Source organism: Crocodylus porosus, unplaced genomic scaffold (assembly GCF_001723895.1).
Source record: "Crocodylus porosus isolate Cpor-Errol unplaced genomic scaffold, CroPor_comp1, whole genome shotgun sequence".
Taxonomy (NCBI): Eukaryota; Metazoa; Chordata; order Crocodylia; family Crocodylidae; genus Crocodylus; species Crocodylus porosus.
Window position 1 is genome coordinate 58,881,752 of NW_017728949.1, and position 8,870 is coordinate 58,890,621.

Sequence of the window (8,870 nt, forward strand, 5' to 3'; positions counted from 1 at the left end):
GCGTAGAGGGGGCAAGGCATCATCACACGTAACACAACATCTATTTTTCTCCACTCAAAGAGAAACTGGAAGTTTTACTGATATGCGAGGAGGACCAGTGCTACTCTTCAATGGAAAAACAAGCAGAGAAAAAAAGAAATGCAGCGATTGGAGCACGCACCCGTTCTCTAGATTATATGTAGAGCTTAAAGATCATAACAAACTAGGCAAAAAAAGAAATCAAAATAGTCCAAAGATAGTGTGTCCTTTACCCCTGTGGTCATGATAGCTAAATGCACGTCTCTTATTCAGATTAATAGAATAACATTTAGCCACTTTAAGAGTCTTGACACTGCCTCCAATACTTCACTGACAGTCGTGTGCAGGGATCTGGTTTTCTCTGATTTTAAAAAAGTTCCCAATTTTCGGTTTAAAAGAAGTAACCCCAAATCCACATTTTTCCTTGATTAAAATGAAACACCACTAATATAGAGATATATGTCCTCTGGTCGATGCATCTGCTGGGCGTTGCTTTGGCAGCTGTGGATTCGTCCCGACAGGCTCAGCCTCCAGCTCACGGACTTGCAGCGGCCAAGGGGAAAGACGCGTTTGCCACTGGCAGTTTCAACAGGGAGCGCTTGGGTGGCTCCGTGATGGGACGGGACGGGCAGAAATTGGGGCAGAGGTGGACACCTTTGGTTGGGGCTTGGAAATGTGGCTCTGCAAGGAGTGGGCTCAAAAGCGCGTGAACATTAAAGTGGACAATGCAGTTTCCCTTTGGCCAGTGATTTATTTGGAAGTGTTTGTAATGGAGAGAAGATACAACCAGTGCTACGACCACAAGCACTGTTGTGAGGACCTTGGTCATGTTGCTCTTAGACGAATAGTCTCTTCTGTTTGGGAAGAGGACCTCCCGTCTCTCGGGCTAGTGGTAGGCTTCCCTGTCTCTGGGCCAAGCCGCAGGAGAGCAATGTCAAGCACTCATACACACCAAGTCGGGACCATGCCTGTGTGGACAGTTAAATGTTTTCACCGGTGTAAGAGGCAGTATAGAAAGGGAGTGCACAGACAATGCAACCCCCCTAGCCCGGGGTAATTGTGCCTAATCTGACAGAGAATTACCCTGAGAAGAATCAGAGGGAAAACCCTACTGGTGTAAATTAAACTGGTTTAGGTTTTATCTGTTCCTGACCATTCTGGATTAGCTATTTGTGACGGACAAACAGGCTACTACCACCAGCTCCCACCCACCTACTGGCAGAGTGCAGTAATACTGAGTGTGTCCCTCTGGGATAGCTGCACATCTGTCTGGTCCTGATCCAAGCACAATTTACACTGGACCACAATTATTTACACTGGATGACACTGATAGGGGGAAAGAGGTGGAGAGGAAAAGGGGAGTGAAAGCAGCGTCCATAAAAACGGAATATTTGTTAACTAAATGGTGTGCTGCTCCTTTCAGAAACTGGGGGTTCAAAATGATTGAAATGGTCAGGAAAACCCATAATCGCTTTTTTATCAGCTCTAGTTGAACTCTAATAGAGCTGGCTGCTGTCTGCACATGAGAAATCCCATCTTAATCTAGTTATGGCTTCTTGTTTGCCTTGATCTGATTATGGCTTAATGCAAGTCCCTCTCTTTGGCTCTTCATTAGGCTGTCCAGCTCCGTTCCTTCTCCTTCCACATCCTGACGGGAGAGAGACCAGTTGAAGGATGTGCCTTTACTCTCATGTTGATCTCTCGAATGAGGTTATTGCTCATGTGTAAGCGTGAGGGACTGCCGGAGTGATAAAGATGCACTTGAGTGCACTGACCCTTTGCCGTACCTCCGTTCCCTCTAGCATCCACTTCCATTAAGGAAAATTAAGGAAGGTGACATGGAAAAGGGAGGCAGGTCCCAGGCCATTTGAAAGCCTGGCACTTAAGGTTGCCTGACTATCACAAGGTCTTGGAGATGCTGAACGCAGCTTATTCCTCGTATTTTTTGTTCCAGCTGTTGTTATAATTGATCTGTAGTCTCCGTCGCAACCTGGTCGCTGCTTGAAAGTTTGCTCTCAAAATGTCATAGTGTAATAAGGTCAGAAACAGCCCAAACCAAAAGGGAGACAGAGGAACGCAGCGGCAACAACAAGATGACATCGTTAGTAATAGCAGGAGCCAAGAGCTCTCCTGCTGAGCTTGTCCACATGGTTAATAAGCTTTTAATGAAAGGAGAAGTAGGGTTGTTTGCATACAGGCGCAGAACGGGCTGGCTCAACACAGCAGTACTTCCCGCGCAGTTGTAGTCTCCTCTAGAAACTTGGCTGTCATGTTTAAGCATCAAATATCTCATGGCTCTGGGTAGAAGTGGGGAAAAGCCTCAAAAAATGGGCTTCAAAACTCGAAAAGCTTCGAAGAGCCCATGGACATGCTGAGATCTCAAGGAAGAAGTCATAATCGCACCGTATTTCTGTGCCATCTCCTCTGACCACCGACTCATCCCAGCTACCCAAGGAGAGGTCTCGCCGCTTTTTCCCACGCTACTTGAATGCCTGATTCTTGCTAGCGTCCCCAGTAAATCCTGCAACATCAATATGAAAGTGGTTGGTTTGATATTCCTTATTTTACTCGAGCAATTGATGGACCCTTTGTTGGATACATTAGGTATCCTTCTTAGGTATTGCACGAGTAGCCCTGATATTAGCCAAACACGGTTAATTTATGTCAGCAAGCTTACTAGCTAACACTGTGCTCGTGGTAAAAGGTACACGTGCATTTATCTTTATCTGTCCAAAGCAATGGCATGGAAAGCAAGCAGGCTGCTCACGCAGCACAGACACGCACAGGCAGAATGGGAGAGGCATGGGCTGCAGCTCCAGAGGCGTGGGTTCATCTCACTCCCAACTCGTAACACAGGCTGCCTCCTGGACCCCCAGCTGCAAATGGTACCTGCAGCAGCGTTTGAGGGTTGGAAGAGATTTGATTTTGGGGAATCCTTGTGTAAATGGTTGCCTGAGAGTTGAGGGGGTGGCACAGGAGACCCCTTTCAGTCCCACGCTCTTGCGATGCCGGCCCTGGCATCCCTGCGCGCCCTGGGGGCTACAGCGGCATGCCTTAACCTTGGCCTTGACTCACAGAGCATCTAGTTAAGCATTTAAGTGTCCGTGAGACGGAGCCTAGGTGCTGAATGTCTATCCTGAACGTCTTGCCCTCTCACTGAATAGGTCACAGACAGCATTTTGTCATTGGGGGTGAGGTATTTTAAATTCTGCATTGATTTTAGGGATAGAATAATCAAATCATAGAAAATGAGGGTGGACGGGACCTCAGGTCACATCTAGTCCAATCCCCTGCTCCAAGCAGGACCAGCCCCAACTACATCATCCCAGCCAAGGCTTTGTCTACCCAGGTCTTAAACACCTTCAAGGATGGAGAGTCCACCACCTCTCTGGGTAACCTGTCCCAGTGCTTTACTTCCCTCCTAGTGAAAAAGTTTTTCCTAATATCCAACCTAAACCTCCCTTGCTGCAACTTGAGCCCATTGCTCCTTGTCCTGTCATCTGCCCCCACTGAGAGCAGCCCAGCTCCATCCCCTTGCAACCCCCCCATCATGTAGTTGAAGGCTGCTATCAAATCCCCACCTCCGTTTTCTCTTCTGCAAACTAAATAAGCCCAGTTCCCTCCACCTCTCCTCATAACTAAGCCATGTGCCCCAGCCCCCTCACCCTTTTCATTGCCCTCCACTGGACTCTCTCCAACTTGTCTGCATATCTGATCTTGCCTCTCCCCCTGCCACGGTTAGACATTAAGGACTTTGCAAGTTTAATTATTACTCTGGGGGCTCCAAAACCGAGGGCTACAATGGCTCCAGAATTGTGATATCAGGCTGAACCTTGCTATATCCCGATACAGAAATGCAGGCTCTATATCAGTAGCACCAAGCCTGAACACGGTCATCAGAGCTGCTCTTCTTTTACAGGTCTTAAACCAGACTTGCATAAATAAATTGCTGGCGTCTAAACAACTCACCAAATAAAGTAGCGCACCAATTTAATAAAGTGGCTGATGGGGACGTCGATTTTACAACCCGGAGTTGTTTCAGTGCAATGCCTTGCTTTGGGGTCTGTCCAACTCCCACTTGGAGTCAATGCAAAGACTCCTGGTGATTTTAGGTGGGAGTGGCTTGGGCTTCTGCGGCATCTTCCAGCAGGGGATCAAAAAGCACTTTACAAACGTTACCCTGTTACCTGTGGTAAGGCCGCTATTGGCCCCTTTCCACCAAGGCAGAGAAAGTTCATGGCCCAACCGGACGTCTCCAGCGGAGCTAGGAAAGAGCCCTTACAACCTTGCCTCCTTCTTGTGCCTTTACCACCCGATCCCCCGTCCTTCCTCCCTTTGAAAGAAGTTATCATTTGGTTAAAAAAAACCCCAAAGCATCTCTTCATTAAGAGTAGTCTGCTGTGCTCCAATTATGCCTGGTTGACCTAGAGTTATTGCGCTGTTCAGAGAGACCATAAAGAGAGCTCAACGAGCTATTGCACAGATCGTTACACCTCCTTTGCCTGAACGGCTCTCAGGGCGAAGAGCTGTCTCAAATACCATCATGCCTCCATTTCCGGTGACTATTTAGAAGCAAGCCTATTTCTACCCACCAGAAAAAGAAAAAAACCCATTTTCCTGGCATAAGTGATGCTTGTGGATGCTGGCATCAGGTGTTCGGACCACATCCTGCTTCTGCAGAAACCAGAGTGAAAAGGGCCAGGCAACTGAGGAAGGACAGCTGGGCGCGCTGGTTCTCTCTTGTCCAAGAGGCTCTTTGTCAGGACTGGTACTCCAGTTACAGCCAATATGAAAGACCAGCAGGCCCAGTTGGGCTGGACGGGATCTGCTGGATGAGCACCGGTTTCTCTTGCTCACCGTCCTTTTGTTTGCAACGTTCAGTTTGGAGCCGAAGAAGAATTCAACCGTTTGGGTAAGCAGCGATCCTCCTCAATTACCGGAGCCAGTGGACTATGGCGCGGTGCCCCTGCTCTTTGAAGAGATCTTGTCCATTTTCAGTCTCTGTTTTTTGCCATCTTTCTGCTCCATTACTCGCCTGAGGCACCGCAGCAGATGGATGGCTGTTGTTCATTATGCCTCGAATTTGTCTTCTTCGGAGGCTCGGCATTTGTGTTGTTTTGTTGCTTAAACTGTAAATGCAACACTCCCTTCTTGATTTACTGGGGGGAGGGGCGGGGGAATAAAAAACCAACAAACAAACCACAAAACAAATTATTCCAATTTATTACGGCCGTGGAAACCTACAATTCAGCTCAAACACCCCCACAGGTCAGCTTAGACCATGTCAATAGTTCATGACGACTGCATTACTGGCTCCTTTGTGGCTTTGCTCCCCTTTCTCACCTCCAAACATGGCTTGCTAGAGGAGGAAAAGGTTGGTTTAACACATCTGCTGTGTCTAATGTTTGCGTCCCAACATGTTCTCCCACGGATGAGGTTACGTTTTCACTACACTTGTGCTCAGTGCAACGAGGACAGTGCAACCCACCCCTGTTGTAGACATCCAACATGGAGATTCATCAGGGTTGACCTGAAGTTGCACACTCCTCTTGGAAATCATCATGGACCCGCATGGGTCCAGGGGCCTGATTCAGATCATTTCTGCTGCTCCTTGTTAACACCAGTTTAATTAAAGTCAACCCCTTAGTTACCTGGTTGGACAACTTATGCACCCTGGAAGATCTTATGAACATTAGCTCCTTATTTGCCCCAAAGCTTGAGCCCACCGCCAAGCTGTTATTAATGTCAGCGTAAGTAGGACTGGGCGTTTTGAGCATGAGACAGTGCAAGGAAGAGAAATGCTTGGATCCTTGCAATAAACTACTAGAAGAAGGTTTCAGACTGGATATAAGAAAAAAAGTCTTAACGGTTCATGTGACCAGACTCTGGAATAGACTCCCAGTGGGGGTGGTGCAGGCATCTATCCTGGAGAGCTTCGAAAGGAGACTGGACCCACACCTTGCTGGGGTTATTTGACCCCAGCGGTATTTCCTGCCCAGAGCAGGGGGCTGAACTCCATGATCTCACAAGGTCCCTTCCAGCCCTAAACTTCTGTGAGTCTGTGAATCCTGCATCCCTGACTCAGGCAACTAACCACTTAGGCTCCCTAGGCTAGGGGCTGACCATCTGCTGACCTGTTTTGCATCTGGCTTTGTAACCCTTACAATGAATAGTATGTCCTTACAGTTACTCCACGAAATCAATGGATCCAATGCAGTTATCTGATCCATTGGGGTAAAATCCTAAGTTGCTCACTGCACTCTTCTGTTTCTCTTTGCAGCAAGTTCATGATGTACATGCGATCTGTTGAAAATTAACGAGTAGACCTCTTTAGAGAGGGCATCTACCTGCGTCTACATCCAGGCACGTATAGGCTTGGGATGAAATGATTTCCTTGGTCACTTTAAACGCTCAGGACAGTCTCGGCTGTACTGAATTTTCTGATGAGTTTCATTTGGTTTCAACAACCTGATTTCATCAGGCTGCTGGCCAAACAGGATGCCTTGGGAGAAAGGAGTAGGAGCTGAGGGCTGTAAAACCCTTCACACCCACTGCTGTGGAAGGTATGAAGCCTGATTGCTCAGGACAGTTCTGTAGCTTGTCGCTGTCAGGCTGTAGTTTGAATTCACCCCGGGTGAGAAGGGGCAAGCCGATGCTGGAAACCAATAGGTGATTACTGTTGTTCTCAGTCCCGGATGTCCACATCCTCAAGCAAACCACAGGGATTAAACTAACTTGCTTCTTGCCAGTGGGTCTGCAGAATGCCCAGAAGCTGAATATCCTTGGAGATGGCATGGGGAGGCTGTGCTCCTAGTACAGAGTGCACTGAACAGGGACTTGGATGTGGGCTGTCTTCCAGGCTCTCCCCCTGACCTGCTGGCAGACCTTGGACATATTGCTTCATTGCTCCATGCCTCAGTCTTCCCATTCTGTAAAATGGGACAAGTCATGAATGGGACTTCTTTCAGAAAGAGTTTTGAGATCTACCAGGGAAGGGCACTCTGTCAGAACCGGGCACACTTGCTTCTCAGTGGAGTGGGGAAGTTTGCACTGCCCTGTTCCTGCTGCTGATAAATTACCCTGCAAGGCTGAACTCCTCTGACAATGCAGCACCTTTCACCAGGCAGTAAATTCACTTTAAAAAATTCCATTATCCAGCAAATTGCATATTCCAAAGGGGGAATTCATAATCCACTTCAATGGCACTGAGTGGCAGAGGCCATTAGCATGACAATACATGGCTTTTTGGTGAGACAGCAATATAATTCACTCAGCCTTTAATGCTGGGCAGGGGGCTCTGCTCTTTACATAAAATACATAGTGCAAAACGCCTCCCTGTACATCGCTCTGTGATAAAGGGGCTGTTGCAACGAGGATAATTAGGAGGAGGCAGACACGCACTGAGACCACTGCACTGCAGCAGGGACTCATGGCGCTCTGGGTTGCACTGTCAACAATGTGCTCAAGGGTCTCATAAAGCTGTGTATTTTCGGAGGGGGAAGAAAATGAGTCGTTTGCCCCCCCTCACAGCAGCAGGGAACTGCTTCTATTGAGACGGAGCTTTGCTGATGCGAGGCAGCTGCTGCAGCTGGTTTTCGCTGCCTGCAAGCTATTGTTGATTCCTCCCTCCGTGCCTGTAGTTTGCTGAGAGCCCAGCACATCGCCAGCCCTTCCTGAAACGCATGACGCTGCTCAGAACGACATGCTATTCAACAGCATTGCACAAAAACACGAGGGAATATTTAATGGATAGCTCCCCAGATTAACCTCTCGGAATCTAATAAGGATGGAACTCAACCGGGCGGCTTGATGGCCTCGCAACAGTAATTACTGTTAAAAATCTAGCACACCATCTAGCACTTCATCCCCTAAATTAGCATGCTGGCTATTTTTGAGTTGGTAATTGGATTGGTGAATTACCATTGCCCTGGTAACTCTTGCTACTGATTTGTTTTCCATTCATCTCTGCTAAAATTAAAATGGAACAAAAACCTTCTACCTTACATGAAAAGAGACCATGCTGAACTGGCGAGATCCAAGTAAATCTTTTCTATGACAATTTGCTTTGTTTGTAACGAAGGACATGATCTTGCTGCCACTGAAGGGGATGGGAATGTTGCCTGTTAAGGGGCAGGGTTTTGTTGCTGAAAAAGTGCTTTTCATAAATGCAGTTTCCTATTTCCTTGTAAGCCCCTGCTTGTTCTTCAGCATAGGGAAAGGGCTCTATCAAAAGGCAAAGTCTATGCAGCATCCGCCAGTGAATAGGCTTCCGACACTCCACATGCGATTAAACAGAACAGCATCCAGCCGTTTAATGAAGGACAAGTAGGTCATATGCTGTCTCTATTTCCCTGCCCTGTGAGCTGAGCTACGGACAGACATTTAAAATGGCTTTTAATCTGCATCTGAACAGGAGCTGGGGGCGGCAGTGGGAGGTCCTTGTGACAGACTTTGTTGATGCTGATGGGAGCTTGATCTAGGGAGAGGTTTGTCTCCTGCTGTAAATCAACTGACTTCTGTGCCACATTTGTCCACATCCTTCCCAGTGTCATCGGCCTCCAACTGTGATGGGCAGAACAGCAGTGTCTCACATTTTAACATCTCTGAAGGGCTGGCAGACAGTAGAAATGCTTTCCATTTTTAATACTCTGGCCCCTGCCAGTGTTTCTCCATATCCCTTCCTCAGCCAATCCTGCTTGCAGCTCTTTCAGGAACATCTTGCAAAGGCTACTCTAACTCATGCTAGCTTCCAGCAGCTGCCAGGAAACAGAAGGAAGTCTTCGTCTCTCTTCTACTGGTAGAGAGGATGTGGCTGCAGAAGGGATAGGCAGGAAATGCTATGCCTTTCTTGC